The 26561-nt window shown below is 45.0% G+C and overlaps 1 long non-coding RNA gene across 2 annotated transcripts in view; it reads left to right on the top strand.

The window, feature by feature from the left end:
* Nucleotides 1-26561, top strand: part of LOC138514226 (uncharacterized) — a 468254-nt gene that overhangs the window by 286983 nt on the left and 154710 nt on the right. For both annotated transcript variants that reach the window (XR_011281898.1, XR_011281897.1), the window contains one exon: nucleotides 8479-8595. This is a non-coding gene — a long non-coding RNA (uncharacterized lncRNA). The remainder of the gene's footprint in view (nucleotides 1-8478; nucleotides 8596-26561) is intronic.

Genomic DNA, 26561 nt, shown 5'->3' with positions numbered 1-26561 from the left:
CTGGGACCACCGTGGTCCGTGATTGGTCCACGTATGGTATGTGTGTTGATGAGCGGATCTCCCATTGGCTCCCCTCCGTTTTGGCGCGAAGGGAACCGTGGATAAGAGGGGGCTGGAAACACCACTACCATGTCGATCTCCTGAGTTCTCACGAACGAAGGAATACAGGAGCCAAGTATCCTGCAACCAAGAGGCTGGACCGAGGAATCGCTGGTGACCCGCTGAAGGAATCCTCCTTTGCACTGCTGTCGTCCTGTGAAACCCTTTCCTCCTTTGATCGAACCAGAAGGCCTGTACTGGTGCTTCGACCTTTGGAATAGCAGGAACAGCTATTCCCGGCGACTTCATCATCTCCTGCCAAGTAAGCCTTCGGAAGTGTCTCTGGGCCATCCAGTTGACTGACCAGCTTACAAGGGAGTCCTGCTCTGTCACCGCCGCCAGGTTGTGTTGTATTTCGAGTCCTGGTCACTCTCCCACGCTTCGTACACTTGGCGTTCCCAAGTCTGAAGGGAGGAGTGTACATTTGGCTCGGATACCCACGGCCGCTCCGTTGTCCTGCTGCGGCAACAAACTGTGCTGGTTTCGTCGATTGGGACGTCTTTTTGCTCTACACGACTACGAGGCGTTCCCTGCTCTTCTGAACCTGCCAGCTGCTGAAACTAACGTGGAGAAGCCTGGGTCTGCTTGCTTCGGGGACCGGTGAGTAGTTTAGCTAGGATCTGGTCGCCCTCCTGCAGTAGCCCATTGCTTTTCCCCGCTGTGTAAAAACAGCACCCTTTTGTCCGTACTCGCGCTCTGCTTCTGCTTGCTGTGGAGGCTGCGCTTGAGTTGCGGAACCTGTTCTCCTTCTGCTGGGCACTAACCCGAACTGCCTGACTTCCTCCGAAGAGCTTCCCCTTTTGCCCGTTGGCACCGGCGTGGCAGGTACTTTGAGCACAAGGCTCCACTCTTCGCAGGGCTCGGACTTCCATCTAGTTAGGTGCCTCTGAAGGCGAACTGAGTCTAAAGCGTTATCGCACTGCCTGTTTTCCTTCCCTTTCAGGTGGACTACACATTTCGTGCTTATAACGCTAGCGACTGTTGTATTTGTATATATATTGTGTTGATATGGTATGTGTTGGTTTAATATTGTGATATTGTGATTTTCTCGCTACGGTCATTGTTTTAAAGGCCTTAAAATAAATGTGTATATATTTTTGATATAACAACTGTTTGGAGTAGTTTGTAAGCGCTCTTGCTTTGTGTGCTCATTGCGGGCTTTCAGTCACCCTCACCCCTCTTGAGACCTAGTCTTGACCGCCGCGATCGCTACCTTGATTGGTCTGGCTCGTCCAGAGGTTACCCTGTTCCAAGTAATTAGGTTGGCCTTCTGAACTTCTGCGCCACCAGGACAGAGTTCAGAAATCCGTCTTAACAGGGGGGCATGTGAACAATGGCCTCTGCGCGTAAGATACCTTTGAAGTGTACATGGTGTTTGGCACCTTGGCCGTTTCCACCCCTGCCAGCCCCTTTTCGCAGCGCAGATCCACTGGTGCGAATTGCCTATGATAATGGAGGGGGGATGGATGGGCATGAGGCGTGCATACAAGGCCCGGAACAGTGCTGAAAGAGAGACACACTTATGTGGATTGTAAATGCACGGCCTGTTTCAGGGGATCCTGCCTGGGGACACGGGCTCTGAGGAGGGCATGTGAACAATGACCCCTGCGCGTAAGATACCTTTGAAGTGTACATGGTGTTTGGCACCTTGGCCGTTCCCACCCCTGCCAGCCCCCTTTGGCAACGCACATCCACTGGTGCGAACTGCTTTTGATAATGGAGGGGGATGGATGTGCCTGAGGCGTGCAGACAAGGCCCGGAACACTGCTGAATGGAGACACACTTGAATCACTGAAAAATTGAAACAACCATTGATGATAGTTCTGTTGTGTTTTATTTTGTTGCTGATTTTGATGGCACAAATGTACTACACATTATAAAGTTCTGGTTGCAGCACAGTGAGGGAAAATCCCCTGAACTGACCACTGTCACTGGGGAAAGTTTCTCTAATGGCACCAACGACACAGGCGGGTATTACTCGTCGACGCGGTGTCCAAGCCTCCCATGAAGCCACCATGTAAACGAACGATAGGCCACCAGCCTGTACCACCTGTGAAAAAGAAAGATACAAACTGTTTTTAAATGAACAAGATAAGTGTATTAAACCTTAGTTGCCAATGACAATTCTTGTATCCAATGGCATTGTTGCCAGTACAAATGTTACCTAGACACTGTACAATATTGAACGTCTATGTACTTCATTACATTTGGGGCACAAAGAAATATTGCTTCATGGCTGTACATGAAATAAACATAAGGAGACCACTATGATTTCCCCAAATTGCGAGTGATGTATAGAATTGCAAGACTACATTCGTTTGGCAATGATAGATCAAAGGTACGACAATATAGGAGACAATCATGAAATGGTAGTGGCCTAAGTGACATCCCAACTAGAGTACACTTACTCGTTGCTTGGATTGCGAGGGCAAACTGTTGCGCGAAGTTCGTGCATAAGCACCATCATAATCCTCAACACAGACCGTGTGAGGCAGGCTGCCCTGAAGTCTGGCAGCTTGGTAACGCATTGCGGCCGTGTCTCGCCTTCCAATATGTAGGACAAGCATCCAGAGTTTTCTTGGCAGCAGGAGTTCTCCTCCTCGGTTGGCATTAGCGTGCACCGATTGCAGCTACACCAGGTGGAAACGCCATCCATGTGACTAGGCTTGATCTGTTGAATCGTCCTCCCAACTGTCGTCCGAAGCCCCATCGTTTGCGCATCTTTCTCTTTCGAGTAATTCTGCCTCGGAATACTGCAGCTCGTACTGGTAGGGCTGTATTGTTCCCATTATGGGGAAAAAAGGTAGCTGACCAGAGCACAGAAATGGGGCACAGAATACTCAAAAAAAGACAGTGAAAGGAATGGAAAAGCAAATCTGATGTCTGTTGTGAAGCAGTCTGTTTATACTTATTGAGGAAAGAGGCGTCCTGCCATTTCCATGGAGACACGTTATTAGCTGAAGCGCAGAGAATGTTGACACGAGACGTGCATTGGCGTTGTGAAATGGGCGGTACGCGTCTAGTGATCTCAGCCTCAGGGGCGGGGATATGATTTAGTGCCGCCAGGGCAGTCCACCTTGGGCGATGCGGCAACGGGTCAGATTATCACAAGATGGCCGCACCCTGCTGCCTGATTTCGCATGTGTACAAAAGAGGAAAACTACGGTAAGGTGCATTGAAAATGTTTTTACGATCGATCAACGTATGCTTAAAAACACATGCCCGAACACTATTCCTTTAAACGATTTTGAAAATATTATTTGAAAATCTGCCATTCTCTCCTGATTCCAGGTCGGATTTCGGAAGAGAATGTGCACCGCACTAAATGCCACCATCCTGTCCCATTTGCTAGAAACTGTCAAACGCAGCTAAATTGGGCCAATATTTATGGCCTCTTTGGATATGACATCTGTGTTCGATTGTGTTATTCATGCCATTTTATGGCAAAAGATGGGAAAATATGGTATACTTGCTAACTATATCTTGCTTGTGTCCGTGTTGCATCAGAATACAACATATAGAGGACGCATCAACCAGGAGGGCTCGCTCAAAGGTGCTATACATACACATGTTGGGGTCAAACTGGGATGTAACTTGGCGTCCACCTTGTTTAATCTCTACTTGTGTGATCTTGATGAAATATGGCAAGGTCAGGGGATCACTCCCGTAAGATTAGGCAATTGCGACCTCATACTCTTTGATAGAATGACATATGGGCCACACACTAAACTACAGCTCTTTACGGTTTACGCTTTAAAACATAATTTACAGGCGAATGCAGAGAAATCGAAAATTGTTGTATTTTCGGATTGTAAAAAAAGAAAAACTATGACCTGATCCATGGGAGGTGAACACATCGAACATGTATCGCAACTATGATACCTTGGCTACAACTTGTGTAACATCTCCTCTCAGTTGATGTGGAGGGACTCCTTAACACACAAATTAAGGCCATTGCTGTCACAGATGAAATTTATTTTTAACAAACTGTAAATTTTCTCTGATGCCAGCTATTGAATATTATATTTCCAAGGTTGAACCAATACTGTTGTAAGGTATGATGTGCCTCTTGGACATGGGGGAATTTTGGAATGGTATTCAAGGGTGCATCTGGATGGAGGTCCTATGTTTTTCTAGTTTCTTACCTAATGTGATTGCTAGGCATAAACTGGGGTTAAACTCATTATAATCTGGATATCTATGGAGGCTACTGCTTAATAACTCCAAATTTCTAGACCCACCCAGTCACTCTTTATATGAAGATCTCAATGATATGTTAAGGGACATCCCCCCTCTTTCTGTAGGAAAATGTCAGTTAAGAATGCAATCCTTACTGATCAATATTGAAGCAAATGAAGAACTAATTACAAGACCTGTGAGTGTTAAAAAAAAGATACAGTTATGACTGGTCTGTAACTATAGTTATTCCTTGGGTAACTATAGTTTGCATCAAGAATACGCATGCTTTCCACGCATATGATCTCAGCGTTGTACATATCTGATGCGATTTCCATGCAACAAAGCATGTGCGCTTAAATGAGGTTTAAATTCAATCATTTTAAAACAAAAGAGCAGACAAAACATTGGGCCTCAATGGTGAAAGGGCCAAGATTTTTCTCGAATGTGACTCAAATGGAAACATTAAAACATCTCAACACCACATGTCCTCATTTTGAATTTGAAAGGCTAAAACATTTGGTCTAGAGAATGTCAGTAAAACAGAATACTCAAGGATTTTCTTCTGGTTGAGGTCCATGTGGGGTTAAAACCAGTTGATGATACTTGCTCTTACTCACTTTTTGACAATCATTAACATGGAATTGCGTCGATCGAAGGCTGAGGATGAGTAAAATCGCAAATTGTAAAGGTCTATTTGATGAATTACATTTTAATTATATATGGTGCATGAAATCTTGCTTAATCTCAAGGAGGAAATGAAGCTTTTGTTGTGGAATTGCTTAAACTCGGTTTATAACATGGAACCATGTGACAATCTTTTGCAATAATCGCAATGTAAATATGTAAGATGTATTGTTATGTAGATGAATTGTATCTATTTCTATTTTTTTGTTACTACAATTCTACTATTTTGTAAAGGTTTTGGTACAAACCAAATACAAATAAAAATAATTTTAAAAGTCTCTCTTTGGGAGTAAACATCATTATAAAAGAGAGACTGGTATGTCTCTAGACCGTATAACAGACCTGGAATAACTTTTCCCATGTAAAAAAATGTTTACTTATAAAATAGTAAATTACCCACATTTATTTAAAAAATGTCTCATTTCATAACCAAAGGCTCTTGCTTTCCTTTTAATCGATATCATCATAGTTTTTTTATTAGGTCGGGACTGGATTTTAAGTCCCGAATATGAGAGCTCGTCCACATTGTCCAATTTCTGTTCCATCAGCCTCCAATTCTTTGGCTGTTTGCTCTTATATCAAGTAAACTGCAAAATATGTGTTTTATTTTGGTTAATGGCGAGATTATGCTGTTGGGCGTAGAAAGAAAAAGCATTGAGGAGTCTCTGTAGCCTCAGACATGTACAGTCCAACAGAACAATAGCATCTGTGCATAAGGGGCAGGAAACCTTTACATCAAATATCTGTGGGGATATAAGAGATACAAGGGTTAAATGCTGCCTCATGTCTGATAGATAGACATTAAATGCAAGTGGGTCTCAGATTCATCCTTGCCTTAAACAGTTAAATGTTTTCACAGGCTGTGAGAGATCACCTTGAAGGTTGAGCCTAAGTCTTACTATTGGATCATTATGTACACTGTTCAATATGCTGAGAAAGGAGTTGAAATGTTCCACAATTTAGGATTCTACCACAGGTCCTGTCGGTTAACAGTATCAAAAGCGAGGGACAGATCGATACTGGCCACATATATCGGGGAAGAAGCCCTTTTAACTGGCATATGTTTCAAACAGTCCATTGCTACTCCTGGCAAGGGGGTCCCCACCCCTTTCCTAATTACGTTTGCAAGCGCATTAGAATCCCTTTTTGCTGAGCCCAATGGTTAAGATCTCTCAAAACCAGGGATGCAAAAATGTTTGCATCTGCGTCCAAAAAAGCAATTGAACGATAGTTAAAAGGATCAAGTTTTTTCCCTTTTTGTAAATGGGAATTACATGTGCACAGTGCCAAATTTCCAGGAGCTGTTGGAGTACTAATATTTGTTTAACTAGGGTGTACAAGTAAATGGCCCACAATTTAGGATCATCTTTAAAGAATGGTTACAAAGGCTGCGATGGCCTGGGGCTCAGTAATCATTACTTTGTTAAATCATCAACACAACATCCTGCCGGCCAAAAGAGAGAGCCCATGGTACACTACTCAATACCTCATTCTTCCCACAAACTGGTTGTTTAAACAAAGATGAAAAATGCACTACCAATATGGATTCCAAGATTGGGTTTTCCTGGCAGTTAATTTGCAAATTCTCCTGCCTGTTTATTAATTTCCAGTAATTCACTTCTGCCCGTGAATATTTTTGAAAATGAAGACCTCTGTTCAAGTAAATTTAATGTCATTGTTAATCAGTAGACCATAGTCAAGGGGGTTTATCATGTTATGTTGAGTTTGGGAGTTTCTTGAGCTATGTTCATCGGATTCCTGGACAACTAAAGAGGCAGCAATATTTGCTCCATCTCATTTGCACCCATCGATGTTTGGGATGCAACAACTGTAGCGAGAACTCTGTTTCATGACGTAAACAACAACTGCTTCCCTACCTGCTGAGGCAAGCTATAGTGGGGACCCAAGTGATTGGGCTCTATTGATAAAACGAGGAAACGTACCAACCTGCAAACAGTTCATTTTAGTATTCATATCATTAGGACGATTTATAAAAGATGACCTTGTTCCACGGATATTCAAGCAATGGTCAAAACAAGAAGAATACAGATGATGTGGAACCTTAGAAGTATTTACCACTAGCGACCATAGGACATTACTTCATATAGTGTGAATTACAAGATAATTTCCATAGCAAATTCACATCAACCTCTTATCAATTTGGTCCAGAACTAACATAAATTATACTTATGAATGAAAAAACTATGAAAATGTTAAAACAAGCGATGGCAAATATTTAGGTTTTGGCTGTCATATGTCAAGAGCAGGCCTCAAATGCCCTTATTATACCACCTTATCGGTGTATAGTTACCATATAGTAAGGTGTGGCCCCCCTCATCTGCAGCTGCTACCATCATGTGGTATGCACAAAGTCAAGTGCTCTAATAATGCTGTATATAAAACTTCCGAATAGTTAACAAAAATGCATGTGTGTTTATTCAGGGAATCCTTGAGTAAGTTGTGATTGTACCTTTTCTCTGCAAATCTACTGTTGCATTTTTGCATGATAGTACCATAACTCAACATATCAAGAAGCTCACTTTTTAATATCTACTTTTGCATCTTCTATCATAATTCACTATATTTTACCTCAGTAATTCAGAGGAAAATACAAATCTCTTAATGAACCTCCAGCGAGGCAACTAACTTGTGTATTTCTGCGCATGTGCATTTTTTATGATCTCACTATTTTCGTTCTACATTTCTGCATATTTACATTGTCACAAAGTGCTTTGTAGCTGTATGGCCCCATATCAAACAGGCAAAAGCGAGGACAGTGGTTAGAAGGAAACAGAGGGGTGAGGATGTAGGGAAAGATTGTAGATTTTAGGGTGGCGCCTGCACATGTGCAGAGAGATTTAGGGATGATGGTGCAGTGCAGGGAGCGGGAGCTGAATCACCACTGCAACTTTCTTTATAGAGGTTCCGAAGATGCACAAAAACCCATTGCAGATATAGGCCGCAAGCCTGAAACAGCCTGTCCTGTCCCATAAAAAGACTGCTGCCGTCATCTCGCTCACCATGTGCATATTTACTTACCACCAGACAAGTGCTCAAAGTTGAGGGGATTGCACTATATTAAGTGAATGAGAGTGTGAGGCATACTTTGCACAGAACACACTGAACTGTATCAGTCAACGAGTCAACGTGTCAATGTGCATGTGTGCATTTCTAAGGTGCAAATGCATAGGCCATAAAAGGTGACTGATAGCAAAAATCCACAGCCATATCCGTTGCCTCAGCATCACCCACATGTTCAGCCCCAGAGCTCATTCAAGCCCTGTATTCCTGGCTGAGGCTTCGAAGCAAGGTGGTAGTGAGCATTTTAAAGTGCTTCCTCTCAGTGATGTGGGCAGATTACTGATGAGCGGGCTTGGGAAAGAAGGGCAGGGTACCTGATGGGCTACGGGGAGGGGGCAGCTGAAGGCTGGCAGGCCCGTTTACAGTTGTGTGACATTAAGTGTTATAATCTTTGAAGGCAATAATGTACCAACACTGTGTTTGTGTGTTTTGCAGGGGAAGATGGGAGCAGATCGGTGCTGTGTTTGTTATTGTCTGTTTTTTTTGCAATAGTTCTTGGACCTCCAATATTTGTTGTACTGCTGAGCAAGTAGAAGAGGCAAACACCTCAAGGTATGAAACACATTTATATTTTCACTACAAAAATGAGCACTCATTAGCGATCTTACTAGAAACAATGCGTCAATCAAATATTACACAAAGAAGTTTTACAGGCCTCACCACAAGATCAAAACAGTCCAGTAACAGTGGGTTATCAATGTTGTTTGCCAATTGGCAGCTGACGCAGTCATGCTTCCCCTCTCCTCAGCACTAAAACGCACATCCCAACCACCCTCCCTACACCCAAATCTATGTGACTGCAGTTAATCCCTAGTAAAAATGAAAGGCATTTCTTAAGCAATGACTGAGCATGCGCACTGCTTCCAAAATGCCCTAATCAAGCATTGCTAATCCATACCTAGGCATCCACAGGGCAGGAACAAATAAATGTAAATTAGCTAAATAAACAGTCAGTCAACATTTCTAAGACGTTAACCTAATGGATAGAGGATACATGAACGGCTTGTAAAATGCAAATGCATAACTATGCTTGTGAACTGTCATTTAAGCATTCCAATTGCTTGATAAGTCATTGAGAGCTGCTAAGCAACCGTTTCTTTTTGTCTGATGTGGTTATGCGAGGCAGTTTGCAAAGCGCATTAGGTAGTTAATAACAAGTTGGGCAGGATTCTTAGGAGGAGATGCCAACATTGGAATAGGACACATTGCGTGGCAAGATAACAACACATGGAAAACAACACAGTTTCTCTAAAGAACACAGCTTCCTGAATCAAGAACCCTGGTGATACCAGGGGATCTTCATTTACACCTACAGAAACCTTGTGACTGCCAGTGGTTTCTCCAAAATAAATCATCCCTTTCCCCAGCTCATCATAGTGATTTTCTTTAAAGCATTACGTCTAGCAGAGTACATGTATCCATGGACGTTTAGGTTAGATGGCTCGGAATCGTGTGGGGATTTGACTGATCTGGGAGGTCATACCTGCTGGTTGGCAAGCTATGGCCTGGTGTACCCCTCACTTTTAAACTAGACTAAGGACCCAATGTACAGTGCCTCCACCTTGCTAGTTGAGATTTAAGGTCAGTAGACTACAAGCCAGTCTCTCCAGCAGGAAAAAGGAGCACTGCCGCGTTCACTGACCTCCAGACCACATTTGTAAAGAAATCGTGGAAGAGCATGAAGTATGAATGGAGCAGAAAATATCAATCTCCAGGCTGATGGGAATCCTCGCCTGACTTAGAAAAGCACCTCTGATAACATTCACAGCCTTCCTTGGTAGTCTGCCCCAGGTCAGCCTCTGAATCTGTATACCTGAACAAGCCAGGGTCAGGTTGCTACTCTCCAAAACACTCAGAGTTACTCCCCACATGGCCCAGAGAATGCATCGCACTGACCGTCTGCTCTGCTCATTCACCTAGCACCGCCTTTACAGCACTGCAAGATCTTCTAGACTCAGAGGGGTTTCATTTTACTAGCTCACTTTAGCAATAAAACCCAATCCGGCTGGTAACGGCCCAGGGCCGAAGGTACAGGCCCGAGCTCAGCAAGCATCTTATGGTTGGGCCCCGGTGCCGTTACCACCCGATCCGGCACGTGAGATTGGGTATTATTGCTATTAGCACCCCGGGTTTGTAATCTGGAAACCGGGGTGCTAAAAGGAAAGTATTTTGATTCAATGAACAGAACGGCCTCGCAGCATACTTGTTCATTGAATCAAAACACTTACTTAAGATGGCCACCATGGATCAGGAAGTGGCATACACTGCCGCCACTGAAGTAATCACGTTAGTGGGGGTCGGAGGGATGGAAAATGTGAAGGGAAATGAAGGTGGGGTAGGGGTAAGATGGCAGGGCAGGGGAAGCAGCCATCAGGTTGCATGGAATGTGGGCTTGGATTGGTAGATTCAGCCCGCGATCCAAGCAACCTGATTGGTTGCTCCCCTCACTCCGGCTGCTAATGCAAAGTTAATCCCCTGAGCTTCTAGTGCCCGGAGATGCTCACTTACGGTGCTGCCATTGCTCCTTGCTAGGGTTCTGTCGAATGGTGTCTCTCTGGAGCTGCACGTTCTGCAACTCCTATCAGGGCCTGTAATAGCCATACTCGCATTAGAATCAATCTATAAAGACATCTTCAGGAAATCATCTTCCTACTTAGCAGACAGCTTAATTATCTAAGGAGGCTAATGCAGCACAGGAAGTAGCAACATAACCTGGCTTGAAATCAAAAAGTGCACAAACTAAAAAAAAACATGGAGATAGACCTTCTGGAGCTACCCACTATGATACGGTCCCCTGCGTGACCCTTGGGATAAAGAGTGCAGTAAACACAGGGGGATGGGTGCCTCCACTCCCTTTGTGATCCTGGGGTTCTGTAGGGAGCATCCCCTGACCTACCCATTGTGCCCCGATCATTGTCAGGGTCTTGTCACAAGGAGCGAGAACATGTTCCTGTCCTTTTAAAGGAAGCTCTCAGCAAGAATAGACCATCTTTGACAGAGCGCTCTTTCAGCATAATGATGCCTAAAAGTCATTCCATATGGGAATAGTGCACCCCCATCTCCCAAGGTAAATTCTGGTGATATGTCATTACCTCTGGCATGCGGGTTTGACAAATTCTCCCCACAAAGTTAGAATGATATCAGAGGTGCTACATTCTAGGAAATAGAGTCCAGCTGCATAAATACTGGCGCTCGCAGTCAGTCCACATGCGCATGCAACCTTCAGTTTTCTGATCTGCATACATGCATGAGCAATAATGTGTGTGATTGCAAAGCATGGAGATCCGCTGCAGCAGATCACTCCTTGCATGGCACAAGTGGAGTTTGAAGGTGACGTTTAGCCTTTATCAGGGCTCGGACAACATTTCTAAGCAGGAAGGGGTGGGGCCATAGACGTGGTAGGCAGTTTTCAGTCTCAGAATTATAGACATCTGAATGGGGTTAAATGAGTGTGCTCCCTGGGGACAGGCTGGAGTGACCGTGTGTAGGCACAGGAGGAGAGTTCTTTAAAAGGTTTTAGAGCAAAAGCAGGCATGAGGAGGTGGGAAGGAGGAGGCCAGAGAACAGTAGAGGAGCTTAGAGGGAGTGGAACATGAGGAGGGATTCAAGAATGAGGAGGTAGTGAGGCAGAACATCAGAAGAAGTGAGGGGATGGGAGGTCGAGCTAAAGGTGAGAGGAAGGAGATCGAAATATAGTGGAGGTTGGAGATCAGCAAGGGATGAGGCACACAGTGTATTCTAGTGGAGGTTGGAGGAAATATCATGGGAGGTGAGGTGGAGGATAGTTAGGAGGATGGGAAGAACATCTGGAGGAAGGTGTTGGGGTGTATCGAGGAGGTTGTCAGAGGAGACACCGGGATGAAGAAGTTGGGAGAAGAGGAAGTTAAAGAAAGGAAGAGGCGGCACAGTATAGAGGAGTCTGGCGCTCGCAGTCAGTCCACATGCGCATGCAACCTCACAATAACAAACCTTCAGTTTTCTGATCTGCATACATGCATGAGCAATAATGTGTGTGATTGCAAAGCACGGAGATCCGCTGCAGCAGATCACTCCTTGCATGCCACAAGTGGAGTTTGAAGGTGACGTTTAGCCTTTATCAGGGCTCGGACTACATTTCTAAGCAGGAAGGGGTGGGGCCATAGACGTGGTAGGCAGTTTTCAGTCTCAGAATTATAGACATCTGAATGGGGTTAAATGAGTGTGCTCCCTGGGGACAGGCTGGAGTGACCGTGTGTAGGCACAGGAGGAGAGTTCTTTAAAAGGTTTTAGAGCAAAAGCAGGCATGAGGAGGTGGGAAGGAGGAGGCCAGAGAACAGTAGAGGAGCTTAGAGGGAGTGGAACATGAGGAGGGATTCAAGAATGAGGAGGTAGTGAGGCAGAACATCAGAAGAAGTGAGGGGATGGGAGGTCGAGCTAAAGGTGAGAGGAAGGAGATCGAAATATAGTGGAGGTTGGAGATCAGCAAGGGATGAGGCACACAGTGTATTCTAGTGGAGGTTGGAGGAAATATCATGGGAGGTGAGGTGGAGGATAGTTAGGAGGATGGGAAGAACATCTGGAGGAAGGTGTTGGGGTGTATCGAGGAGGTTGTCAGAGGAGACACCGGGATGAAGAAGTTGGGAGAAGAGGAAGTTAAAGAAAGGAAGAGGCGGCACAGTATAGAGGAGTCTAAAGGATCTGAGGACAAGGAGCTCTAAAACATGAAGCCTAATAGGGAGGTAGTTGAGGGGGTTAGAAGCACGAGCATGTGGCAGAAAATTGAGATGGTGCAAGAGGAGAGGACAGGAGGAGTAGGAGAGATCTCCTTAGGCACCAGACCACTGCTTTTCTTTGAGACAATAGATGTTGATGGGGTGTTGGGAAATACAACCAGGACCCCAAGACAGGACGGATAAGAACATAGCCAGAGCTAACCTGTAGAGAACCACAGGTGGCTGGAATTCTGGTAGAAGCCCTGAGGCTCCACATGGCACTATGTCACGCTTCTGCCTGCCATCACTCAGGCCTATTGCGCATGCACACAGTGGGGGCGTGACACAGGAAGAGGAGTCTACCAGGAGTCCAGGATGAGATTCCGGGGACTTGATCAAATGGAGGAAGGTGCCAAGAAGGACACTCAAACCCCAAGACGATAAGTAACTGAGAAATGAGGCCATATCCTGGTAAGGGGTTCCCAGATTGAACATTACGGCCACCCAGAGACTATGTCGGATAAACATTAAGATGAAAGCATCTTGTTGAGCTACATTTGCACTTGTGAGAAGTGACAGCACCTCCCGAGGAGGGTTACAAAAAACAGAGACGTGATACTTAAAATTTAAGGAGAAGCCAATCTGGTTCTTAATTAGAGTTTAATTGGCTCAAGAAAAAATGTTCTGCTAATTTCCTGTGTTAGTTACTCCAGAAAAGCCATCTTTTTCTGGGAAGCGGTTGTAGGGCAGTATATTTCTTTTGGCCCCACGTTGCAACTACCCTTAACAAACCTCTACTTGATATGATATGGCATTTATAACGCGCCTATACACAAGTGTTTCACTTAATCTATGTATGTATCGGTCTGGTGTTGATGCCACTCAATTCTGTGACACCCCTAAAAATATATACCAACCTGCCCCCAGTAGCGTCCAAATTGTTACAATTCAGAAAAGAAATGAAGACTCGCCTGACATTTCCCCACTAGTAACGTGTGCTCAATGGCTCACTCGGACAGCATGACCTTGCCATCTGCTTCTCCCCTCTCGTATTCTTTATTTGCCTCTACTACATGCTATCGAGGTTTGCACACGATAAATACAAAAGGACATACATACACGTGTCCTTAAATACTCCCCTCCACTGCACTGACACATTTTGATACATGTTTGCACACACATTTGCCAATCTGTTTATTGCAGATCTCGTTAGGATGCTTGTCTAAAGTTTGCATTTAATGAGACAGGACTTTTCGCCTCTTGAAGTCACCCTTTGCCTGTCCCAGAACCCAGATTAAAAGGGAAGGGAAGCAAGTTTTTCCGGTGTTGTATGATATTCTGCATCCCCATGGCAGAATGATGGACTGGTGTTCGGCAGTCTTGCAGCCATGCTTGCCCATTCGCCCTGCCCCTGGTGGGCGAGGCTACCGGGTAGGCGTGTCGCAAAGGTGGGTGAGGCTACCAGATAGGCTTTTGGCAAAGGGTAGCCTTGCCCTCCTTCAGAACCTAGTTTCGATTGACACCGTGTGAAATAAATTGCGGTCTGCAGGAGAAGGGTGTGTGTATGCCGAGATCAGGGGCAGTAGCGGAGACAAAGCTGCATTTTTCCCCATCATGTTTCAAAAACATGTTTGCACATTTTTAATCATCTATTTTTTAAAGTGCACATGGCACTTTTTTTGATTAAACTCCATTATTCTGCCATGGGGATTCAGAATATCATACAACACTTCGTAGCCCGCAGTGTCAAGGGCGCACTGCAGTTTGGCACCATAGGAGATGTTGTGGAGGCCGGCCATTGGCATCAAGCCGGCACCCTGTGGGTGCTATGGAACACCAGCTCCACGGATGCCCAGTGCCTCAGGATTTGAAGGGTTTGTTTCTTTTTCCTGAGTGAGACTCTTTTTCCCACTCTTAGGCATGTTTGCTATGTGTGTTCTAGGCTATTTTTTGTGTTTAATGTCTATGGGATTTATCTCACCCTCATAGGAACCATCTTGTTACACATGTGTTACACAGCACCCTCAGTGCCGTAACACAGGGGTGTCATAGTGACCCCCAAACATAGACTCCATACCCTGAGACTGACTACTGTCTCCCAGGGCATGTAAAGTCCCCATTGACTTTACTAGTCAATAGTTATGAACTAAACCAGTACAAACCATCTTACTCTGGAAGTACTGGAAAGGGTTAATAATTTTTCCCTTATGTTTATTTTCGAGAGGGTACCGTACAGTCACTCTCTCAAAAGTTTCTGGCTGGTGGCAGTGGTTACTACCATAAATATTCGACCACGAATATTTTCCTATGGGATTTTCCCATTGCTCGATGCTACCACTTTTACTGACAGCCTCTAACGAACCGCCGCTTTATATTTTTATTAACTTTAATCCAGTGGTTTTTTTTGCCAGAACTTTTATAATAATTCTTTCTTGTGTCTTTCTCTATGATCCTAACCCAGGTTGGGGATCCTTTGTTCGTCCTTTTGGCGGGCTTCTGCCAAGAAGCCCTCCTCTCGGCGCCACTGAGTCTGGGGTAGACCCATTGTGTGGGAGGGGAAGTAGGCCCCCTGGACAGGGTTGCCTAAGCAACCCAAGTCGCACTCTGCCCTGATAGGCTGGAGGGTCTCCCGCCAGGATGACCACTCCACTGTGTGAGTGACAGCTAGGCTGTATGAATGGGGATCTTTTTGCATAAAAGCAGGGTCCTGAGGACTGGAAGAGCAAGACGTCGCCACTGGAACTAAGAAGCCGAAGAGGTGAGAAGCCAAAGACATCTGCAATGACTGTACCACTGGCGAAGACCTGCTGCAGTGTCTCACCACTTCTTTCCACACGACGAGAGAAGACCTTCATCTACAAGAGCCTTCTTCCCTTGAGCTGGTGGGGCCAACCAGTTTGCCAATCGGCTTCCAGGACCTGCCTTGGTCCAATCGCCAGTGCCCTGCACTTGGAGACCAGATAGCCAGGCACCCGTCCACCACGACTGTGATTTAAAGGAGCGTACCTTTTAATCCGTTTTGGCATCACCGCGGCTGGCTTCTTTCCTGGGCAGTGCAGTAACTCGAACCTTCCTCCATGACGAGAGCCTCTCTTCCTCTGCTGGACAACCCGAACTGCAGGAACTGCCAGGAACTACGGCCACCGCAGGAGCCGCTTCCACTTTTTCAGGTACATTGTTCTGCCAGGCCTCCCGTTTCGTGGGGTACTGCTAAAGGTGTTTGAAATCCTTTACCTACCTCCTGGGTTGGCCGCCCCTATCGACTAACATTATCTTTTACCTTCTGCACCCTCCTTTCAAATCGATAATCCAAAGACTTGACTGCAGCTACTAGAACAGTTTGATCCTGGGCACATTGCCTTGTACCACTAACTCTGGCACAGGACTACTGACTTTGGCTAAATCTGTTACAACTGCCTTCACTAGATTGCTTTTTCACCCTCAACTGTGTTGGTGCACCAAAACTCTTATAACCACTCTTACTTCCCTCTTAAGTATTGCTGAAGTGCCATTTTGCTCGGTTTTCACCTATGCATGACAATTGCTGAAGTGCTACCTTGCCTAACTTGTTCACAATCCACTTGGGAAGTGTTGCTAGTGTGTCTAAGAGGTTAACTCTGTATAACTTGCCCTTTCCCTCCCTTTTGAGAAATTACTAGAGTGACATTTTTGCTTGGTTGACCCTGTGCCATTTTGCTCAGTTTTCACTCTTGCTCAAACTTGTCTATAATTTAAATAGGGAGTTTTATATACTTTCTTGATGGTTTTAACTTACTTGTATAATTGTGATTTATGTGTTGAACTAGAAGTGTGTAAAATAAATATATATTCTTTCTAATACAAAGCTTTGGTCAGTGTTTCCTTGTACCATAGTACTATAGTCCTAATGTGTAAACCCTGAATACTGCTCATCTTCCTCTTGAGATAAGTCTGACTGCTCAGCCACAGCTACCAACTAAATCTTTGTGGTACAGACTGATACCAAAGGGAATTTATTGCATACACCCGTAGTCTTAATCTGCTGTAGTGCTCCCCAAGGGAGCTGCAGTGGATTCTGTCTAACACTGGTGTACAGCGGTGAGGATAAAAGTATTGGATTTACATTTTAGAGTGCTGCTAGTACCTTGGTTCAATTACCACAAGGCTAACCATCACAAAAAGTTTATTGTAAACAAAGTCAAAGTATGGAAAGTTACAGCCAGGAGACCCTCCTTAATAATACTGCTGATTATTTAAGGGATCTGTGTAGACAGAAAGGTATTCCTGTCAAAGGCAAGAAAGCAGAAATGATTGAAAGATTGTTAGAAAAACAAAGTCTGGAGAGTGGAGCTGTAGTGCCTACCCCTCCAGCAAATGTAGCAAACATTGAGGATGATAATGTTGATGATGTTATTATTGAAGCAGATGAGGAAGAGGAGGATAACAATGTCACCTCCTCTGGCCCTCTGCCTGCTCAAAGTCCTCAAGCTATGGCTACTGGACCTTTGTCAGGTCCCACATTAAGTCCTGAATGTATCACTCTAGAAAGAATTAGACTTGAACTTGAATTCAAAAGAATTAGTGCCCAAACTGAACGGAGACATCAAGAATTAAGGCTCAAAGAAATAGAGCTCAACCATGAGCTAGAGATGAAGAACTTGTCTTTGGAAAATGCTCTCTCCCCAAATCCTCTAGATCTTCCAGTCCAAAAAGAGCTCGGATGCCTAAAGAGATTGTGGGTATGTATGAACCTAAGTTGGATGTATTAGATTGGTTAGCTATGTTTCAATACAATCATGGGCTTCAGGACATCACAGGGAATCAGTTGATCCACTGGTTGTTCTCTAGGCTCCCCCCTGTTGCATCTGATGTGGTAATGGAGTTGGGGGAGGTGGATAGGATGGATTATGAATGTGTAAAACTAGCTCTGATAGCTAGATTTGGGAAGACTCCTTCCCAGTACCTAAAAAGGTCTAGGACCCTCAAAAAGCATGATAGTACCCCTTGGGCTACTTCGGTGAATGAGTGTTTGAAAAACTTAGAGGAATGGATTAAGGGTTACAGAGTAAACACTTATGAAGGAATGAGAAATCTTGTCATGTTGGAGTCTATCTATGATGCCTGCTCTCCTGAGCTCAGACAGCACTTGGCTGATTCTAAGGAAATGGATCCTAGAAAGTTAGGCAAGGCTGCTGACTTGTGGGTTGCCAACAGGGCTACTCACAAGGAATCTGGGGTCACTCAGAAAAAGGATGAGAGAAAACAGCCACCTCAAGAGAACCAAGGGAATTCGAATACCTCCCATCCCAAAGAGGGCCACAAACAACAAAATAGCCAGGGAAAGCCACCTGGGAAACCAAATAGGGCTAGTGAACCCTCTGGGGCCCAACCAGATGTAGGTAAGCAGAAACCCCCATTCCTGAGAGCATTTGGAAAATGCTATGTTTGTGGGTCTACTGATCATGTAAAGGGTGATCCCAGATGCAAGGATAAACCTGCAGGGATCAGCACAGTCTCCTTAGCCTTCGCTCCTGAAGAGGAAGTACAAATGGCTAGTGCACATTATGAATTGTTTGCTGAAGAACCCTTGGGTCTTCAAGCAACTGTATCCTTAGAGTCCATGGGTCTGGTAGCAAACAGAATAAGGGTGTGTATGACTCCCTTCCAGAAAACTCTAAAGTATATTACATGGACAGTGTTCTTGTCAATGGCCAGGATACTCCTGCCAGGAGAAACACTGGGCCAGCAAAACAGTAGTGAATGAAAGCTTTTTCAAACCTGAGGATGTTGCTAAGGCACCCAAAGTTCCCACTAAATTTTCTGGAGGTCCTGTCCAGTTGGTTCCTATTCTACCAGCCCTCATTCAGTGTAATACCATGACAGTGAGAACTCCTGTCAGTGTTCAGACTGAGGTGCCTGGGAGAGTCCTGTTGGGGAATGATCGATCTAAAAACTCTGAGTAGTATCCAGTACCCCCAGGCCTCCCAGTACGGAGACACAGGACCAAACCAAATTGGCTAGAGAGGCAACCTTAAGTGACCCCTCTGAGCCTGTGGGAACCTCTACAGAGAACCCCACTACAAGTCCTGGTTTTAGAAAGTTGACCTCTACCCCAGGCAAATTTCAGGCTAGTATGTTAGGGAAATGGGAGCCCAAACCAAGCTCCATCATTGTTCCCCCAGTTTCAAAGTCTCTGACTCCCCCTGCTTCTGAGGAAGAGGTGGATAGACCAACTGGGCCCCTCTCTAGGCCTAAGAGAACTGGTAATTCTCAGTGCTGGTGTTAAACCAGAAAAGAAAAGTCTTAGGCCAAAAACCTTCGGACTGTTGGACCTTCTACAGAAGACTCCAACCAAAATCCTAATATTAGGAGGAAAACTCATAAAGTAGGTAAGGTTATATCTAAGAGGAAGGGGAAGCATATACCTTGCTTATCCCCAGCCCCTCCAACCAAGATGCCTGAGACCCAACCTGCTCCCAAAAGGGAGGTGGTGAGGAAACCTGGAGACCCCCTAGATCTAAGGGGATCCCTTATAGGGACCTCTTGAAAAAGCCTATCACAGGTTCCGGAGTTGTACCAACTTCTGAGGGACTGGTCAACCAGATCCCCTATAGATTTAAAACGAAAGATGTTTCTCAAAGGGTATGTAGGTCCTATAGCTTACAAAGGAAAACCTTTGATTTCACCAATGAGCACAGGTCGGGATGTCACCACCAAAATGCTGATGGTCTCTCTAGGATGTTTTTAACCGACAAGAGGTAAGTGACTCATCCAGGAGTGGATTAGATCCTCCTGTCCCTTAGTCTGGGGGGGGCGAGTGTTAGGGAGAATTCTCATTCTATGGCTAATTTCCCTTACCTATAGAGTCCACTAGCAGCTTTGCTGGATTTGAAGGGTTTGTTTTTTTCTCCTGCTAAGAGTGAGACTCTTTTTCCCACTCTTATGCATGTTTGCTATGTGTGTTCTAGGCTATTTTTTGTATTTAATGTCTATGGGGTTTATCTCACCCTCATAGGAACCATCTTTTTGCACATGTGTTACACAGCACCCTCAGTGCCGTAACACAGGGGTGTCATAGTGACCCCCAAACATAGACTCCATACCCTGGGACTGACTACTCTCACTAGCCTGATTAGGTTTCCCTTGTGGCTTACCCTTAGCATTTTGTTTGGGGCCCTCTTTGGAATTGGAATTATTTGAATTATTTTTGTTGTCTTTCTTTGGCTGCTTTCCCTCATCCTTTTTTTGAGTTACCCCTGAATCCTTGTGAGTAGCCCTGTTGGCAACCCACAAGTCAGCAGCCTGAGCTAACTTCTTAGAATCAAGTTCCTTTGAATCAGCCAAGTGCTGTCTGAGCTCAGGAGAGCAGGCATCATAGATAGACTCCATCATGACAAGATTTCTCATTCCTTCATAAGTGTTAACTCTATAACCCTTAATCCATCCCTCTAAGTTCTTCAAACACTCATTCACCCAAGTAGCCCATGGGGTACTATCATGCTTTATGAGGCTCCTAAACCTCTTAAGGTACTGTGAAGGAGCCTTCCCAAATCTAGCTATCAAAGCTAGCTTTACACATTCATAATCCATCCTATCCAACTCCCCCAACTCCATTACCACATCAGATGCAACAGGGGGGAGCCTAGAGAATAACCGGGGGATCAACTGATTCCCTGTGATATCCTGGAGCCCATGATTATATTCAAACATAGCAAGAAAATCTAATACATCCAACTTCGGTTCATACATACCCACAATCTCTTTAGGCATCTGGGGTCTTTTTGGACTGGAAGATCTAGAAGATTCGGGGAGAGAAGCATTTTCCAAAGACAATTTCTTCATCTCAAGCTCATGGTTGAGCTCCATTTCTCTGAGCCTTAGTTCCTGATGTCTCTGATCAGTTTGGGCACTAATTCTTTTTAATTCAAGTTCAAGTCTCATTATTTCTAGTGAGATAAATTCAGGACTTAATGTGGGACCTGGTAAGGGTTCAGTAGCCACAGGTTGAGGCATTTGAGCAGGTAGAGGGCAAGAGGGGGTGGCATTGTTATCCTTCTCTTTCTCATCTGTCTCAACAATAACATCTTCAACATTATCCTCATTACTGATTGCTACATTTGCTGGAGTAGTGGGCACTACAGCACCACTATCCAGACTTTGTTTCTCTAACAGTCTATCAACCATTTCTTGTTTCTTGCCTTTGACAGGAAGACCTTTCTGTCTACACAGATCCCTTAAATAATCAGCAGTATTAGTAAGGAGGGTCTCCTGGCTGTAACTTTCCATAATTTTGACTTTTGTTTAAAATAAACTTGTTGTGATAGTTAGCCTTGTGGTTATTTGAACCAACGCACTGGCAGAACTCTAAAATGTAAATCCAATATTTTTATCCCACTTCTGCCACCAGTGTTAGGCAGAATTCAGTGCAGCTCCCTTACGGAGCACTACACCAGATTAGGACTACAGGTGAGAGCAATAAATCCCCTTTGGTATCAGTCTGTACCACAAAGATTTACTTGGTAGCTGTGGCTGAGCAGTCAGACTTATCTCAAGAGGGAGATGAGCAGTATTCATGGTTTACACAATAGGTCTACTGTACTATGGTACAAAGAAACACTGACCAAAGCTTTGTATTTAAAAAGTATATATATATTTATTTTATACACTTCTAATAAAACACATGTATCACAGTCATCAAGCAAGTTAAATTAAGTCCAAGGAAAAATATACACACTCCCAAGTTGAATTGTAGACCAAGTGAACCAGAGTGAAAACTGAGCAAAATGGCACAGTGAAAACTACACACAAGGGATTCTCTAACAATTCCTCACAAGGGAGGGAAAACACAAGTTATCTAGAAATAGTTTCTTATACACCCTAGTAACACTTCCCATCAGTTTGTGAACCAGCTCAGCAAGACAGTGCATCAGTATAGGCAGTAGTTAAAATGAAAACTGAGCAAAATGGCATTTCACAATGTTTAGGAATGGGAAGGAAAGGGTAGTTAAAAGAAATAGGTGCACCAAACAGTTCTCAATGAGAATCAATCTAACGAAAGCAGATCTAACAAATGTGACCAGTAGGCCTGCGCCAGAGTCAGTGGTACAGGGCAAGGGCCCAGGAGCAAAATGTTCTTGTAGCTGCAGTCAAGTCTTTGGTTAACGAATTTGAAAAGGTGGTTGCAGGAGTTGAAAAGACAATGTTAAGAGAGAGGGGTGGCCAACCCAACAGGTAGGTAAAGGATTTAAAACACCTTTAGCACTACCGCGAAGAAAGGATGGCCTGGCGGAACAATGTACCTTAAAATGAAGAAGTGGCTCCTGCGGTGGCTGTTGTTCCTGGTAGTTCCTGCAGTTCGGGTGATCCAGCAGAGGAAGAGATGATCTCATCGTGGAGGAAGGTTCGAGTTACTGCACTACCCAGGGATGAAACCAGCCGCGGTGCTGCCCGACGAATAAAAGGTACGCTCCTTTAAATCGCGGTCCGGGTGGACTGGTGCCTGGCTATCCGGCCTCCGAGTACAGGGTACGGGAGAATCGACCAAGGCTGGTCCGGGAAGGCAATTGGCAAACTGGTTGGCCCCACCAGCTCAAGGGAAAAAGGCTCTTGCAGGTGAAGATCTTCTCTCGTCGTGTGGAGAAAAGTGGTGAGACGCTGCAGCAGGGCTTCACCGGTGGATCAGTCGTTGCAGATGTCTTTGGCTTCTCTCCTCTTTGGCTTCTTAGTTCCAGTGGCGACGTCTTGCTCTTCCAGTCCTCAGGACCCTGCTTTTATGCAAAAAGATCCCCATTCATACAGCCTAGCTGTCACTCACACAGTAGAGTGGTCATCTTGGCGGGAGACCCTCCAGCCTATCAGGATAGAGTGCGACATGGGTTGCTGAATCAACCCTGTCCAGGGGTCCTACTCCCCCTTCCACACAATGGACCCACCCCAGACTCAGTGGCGCCGAAAGGAGGGCTTCTCGGTAGAAGCCCGCCAAAAGGACGAACAAAAGATCCCCGACCTGGGTTAGGAGTTTAGAGAAAGACACGAGAAAGAAGTTATGTTAAAGTTCTGGCAAATAAAACCTACCAGAGCAAAGTTAATATTAAAGTGCACCGGCAGTATGTTAGAGGCTGTCAGAAAAAGTGGTAGCCTCGAACAATGGGAAAATCCCATAGGGAAATATTCACGGTCGAATATTTATGGTAGTAACCACTGCCACCACCCAGAAGCTTTTGAGAGAGGGACTGTAGGGTACCCTCTCGAAAATGAACATAGGGGAAAAACTATTAACCCCTTCCAGTACCTCCATAGTAAGATGGGTTGTACTAGTTTAGTTCATAGGATTTTACTAGTAAAGTCAATGGGGACTTTACATGCCCTGGTAGACAGTAGTCAGTCCCAGGGTATGGAGTCTATGTTTGGGGGTCACTACGACACCTCTGTGTCACTGCACTGAGGGTGCTGTGTAACACATGTGAATAAAGATGGTTCCTATGGGGTTGAGAAAGATCCCATAAGCATTAAACACAAAAATAGCCTAGAACACACATAGCAAAAATGCCTAAGAGTGGTAAAAAGAGTCTCACTCTTAGCAGGTAAAAAGAAACAAACCTTTCAAATCCAGCAAAGCTGCTGGGGGACTCTTTAGTTAAGGGAAATTAGCCATAAAATGAGAATTCTCCCTAACAGTGTGAAATAAATATATATTCTTTTTAATACAAAGCTTTGGTCAGTGTTTCCTTGTACCATAGTACCGTAGTCGTAATGTGTAAACCCTGAATACTGCTCATCTTCCTCTTGAGATAAGTCTGACTGCTCAGCCACAGCTACCAACTAAATCTTTGTGGTACAGACTGATACCAAAGGGGATGGGAAGAACATCTGGAGGAAGGTGTTGGGGTGTATGTATCGAGGAGGTTGTCAGAGGAGACACCAGGATGAAGAAGTTGGGAGAAGAGGAAGTTAAAGAAAGGAAGAGGCGGCACAGTATAGAGGAGTCTAAAGGATCTGAGGACAAGGAGCTCTAAAACATGAAGCCTAATAGCGAGGTAGTTGAGGGGGTTAGAAGCACGAGCATGTGGCAGAAAATTGAGATGGTGCAAGAGGAGAGGACAGGAGGAGTAGGAGAGATCTCCTTAGGCACCAGACCACTGCTTTTCTTTGAGACAATAGATGTGGATGGGGTGTTGGGAAATACAACCAGGACCCCAAGGCAGGACGGATAAGAACATAGCCAGAGCTAACCTGTAGAGAACCACAGGTGGCTGGAATTCTGGTAGAAGCCCTGAGGCTCCACATGGCACTATGTCACGCTTCTGCCTGCCATCACTCAGGCCTATTGCGCATGCACACAGTGGGGGCGTGACACAGGAAGAGGAGTCTACCAGGAGTCCAGGATGAGATTCCGGGGACTTGATCAAATGGAGGAAGGTGCCAAGAAGGACACTCAAACCCCAAGACGATAAGTAACTGAGAAATGAGGCCATATCCTGGTAAGGGGTTCCCAGATTGAACATTACGGCCACCCAGAGACTATGTCGGATAAACATTAAGATGAAAGCATCTTGTTGAGCTACATTTGCACTTGTGAGAAGTGACAGCACCTCCCGAGGAGGGTTACAAAAAACAGAGACGTGATACTTAAAATTTAAGGAGAAGCCAATCTGGTTCTTAATTAGAGTTTAATTGGCTCAAGAAAAAATGTTCTGCTAATTTCCTGTGTTAGTTACTCCAGAAAAGCCATCTTTTTCTGGGAAGCGGTTGTAGGGCAGTATATTTCTTTTGGCCCCACGTTGCAACTACCCTTAACAAACCTCTACATGATATGATATGGCATTTATAACGCGCCTATACACAAGTGTTTCACTTAATCTATGTATGTATCGGTCTGGTGTTGATGCCACTCAGTTCTGTGACACCCCTAAAAATATATACCAACCTGCCCCCAGTAGCGTCCAAATTGTTACAATTCAGAAAAGAAATGAAGACTCGCCTGACATTTCCCCACTAGTAACGTGTGCTCAATGGCTCACTCGGACAGCATGACCTTGCCATCTGCTTCTCCCCTCTCGTATTCTTTATTTGCCTCTACTACATGCTATCGAGGTTTGCACACGATAAATACAAAAGGACATACATACACGTGTCCTTAAATACTCCCCTCCACTGCACTGACACATTTTGATACATGTTTGCACACACATTTGCCAATCTGTTTATTGCAGATCTCGTTAGGATGCTTGTCTAAAGTTTGCATTTAATGAGACAGGACTTTTCGCCTCTTGAAGTCACCCTTTGCCTGTCCCAGAACCCAGATTAAAAGGGAAGGGAAGCAAGTTTTTCCGGTGTTGTATGATATTCTGCATCCCCATGGCAGAATGATGGACTGGTGTTCGGCAGTCTTGCAGCCATGCTTGCCCATTCGCCCTGGCCCTGGTGGGCGAGGCTACCAGGTAGGCGTGTCGCAAAGGTGGGTGAGGCTACCAGATAGGCTTTTGGCAAAGGGTAGCCTTGCCCTCCTTCAGAACCTAGTTTCGATTGACACCGCGTGAAATAAATTGCGGTCTGCAGGAGAAGGGTGTGTGTATGCCGAGATCAGGGGCAGTAGCGGAGACAAAGCTGATTTTTTCCCCATCATGTTTCAAAAACATGTTTGCACATTTTTAATCATCTATTTTTTAAAGTGCACATGGCACTTTTTTTGATTAAACTCCATTATTCTGCCATGGGGATGCAGAATATCATACAACACTTCGTAGCCCGCAGTGTCAAGGGAGCACTGCAGTTTGGCACCATAGGAGATGTTGTGGAGGCCGGCCATTGGCATCAAGCCGGCACCCTGTGGGTGCTATGGAACACCAGCACCACGGATGCCCAGTGCCTCAGGATTTGAAGGGTTTGTTTCTTTTTCCTGCTAAGAGTGAGAATCTTTTTCCCACTCTTAGGCATGTTTGCTATGTGTGTTCTAGGCTATATTTTGTGTTTAATGTCTATGGGGTTTATCTCACCCTCATAGGAACCATCTTGTTACACATGTGTTACACAGCACCCTCAGTGCCGTAACACAGGGGTGTCATAGTGACCCCCAAACATAGACTCCATACCCTGGGACTGACTACTGTCTCACAGGGCATGTAAAGTCCCCATTGACTTTACTAGTCAATAGTTATGAACTAAACCAGTACAAACCATCTTACTCTGGAAGTCCTGGAAAGGGTTAATAATTTTTCCCTTATGTTTATTTTCGAGAGGGTACCGTACAGTCACTCTCTCAAAAGTTTCTGGCTGGTGGCAGTGGTTACTACCATAAATATTCGACCACGAATATTTTCCTATGGGATTTTCCCATTGCTCGAGGCTACCACTTTTACTGGCAGCCTCTAACGAACCGCCGCTTTATATTTTTATTAACTTTAATCCAGTGGTTTTTTTTGCCGGAACTTTTATAATAATTCTTTCTCGTGTCTTTCTCTATGATACTAACCCAGGTCGGGGATCCTTTGTTTGTCCTTTTGGCGGGCTTCTGCCAAGAAGCCCTCCTCTCGGCACCACTGAGTCTGGGGTAGACCCATTGTGTGGGAGGGGAAGTAGGCCCCCTGGACAGCGTTGCCTAAGCAACCCAAGTCGCACTCTGCCCTGATAGGCTGGAGGGTCTCCCGCCAGGATGACCACTCCACTGTGTGAGTGACAGCTAGGCTGTATGAATGGGGGTCTTTTTGCATAAAAGCAGGGTCCTGAGGACTGGAAGAGCAAGACGTCGCCACTGGAACTAAGAAGCCGAAGAGGTGAGAAGCCAAAGACATCTGCAATGACTGTACCACTGGTGAAGACCTGCTGCAGTGTCTCACCACTTCTTTCCAC

This window comes from Ambystoma mexicanum, chromosome 12, assembly GCF_040938575.1.
Source record: "Ambystoma mexicanum isolate Mex_15411 chromosome 12, UKY_AmexF1_1, whole genome shotgun sequence".
In the NCBI taxonomy this organism is placed as follows: Eukaryota; Metazoa; Chordata; class Amphibia; order Caudata; family Ambystomatidae; genus Ambystoma; species Ambystoma mexicanum.
This window is presented reverse-complemented; position numbering and strand designations above follow the sequence as displayed.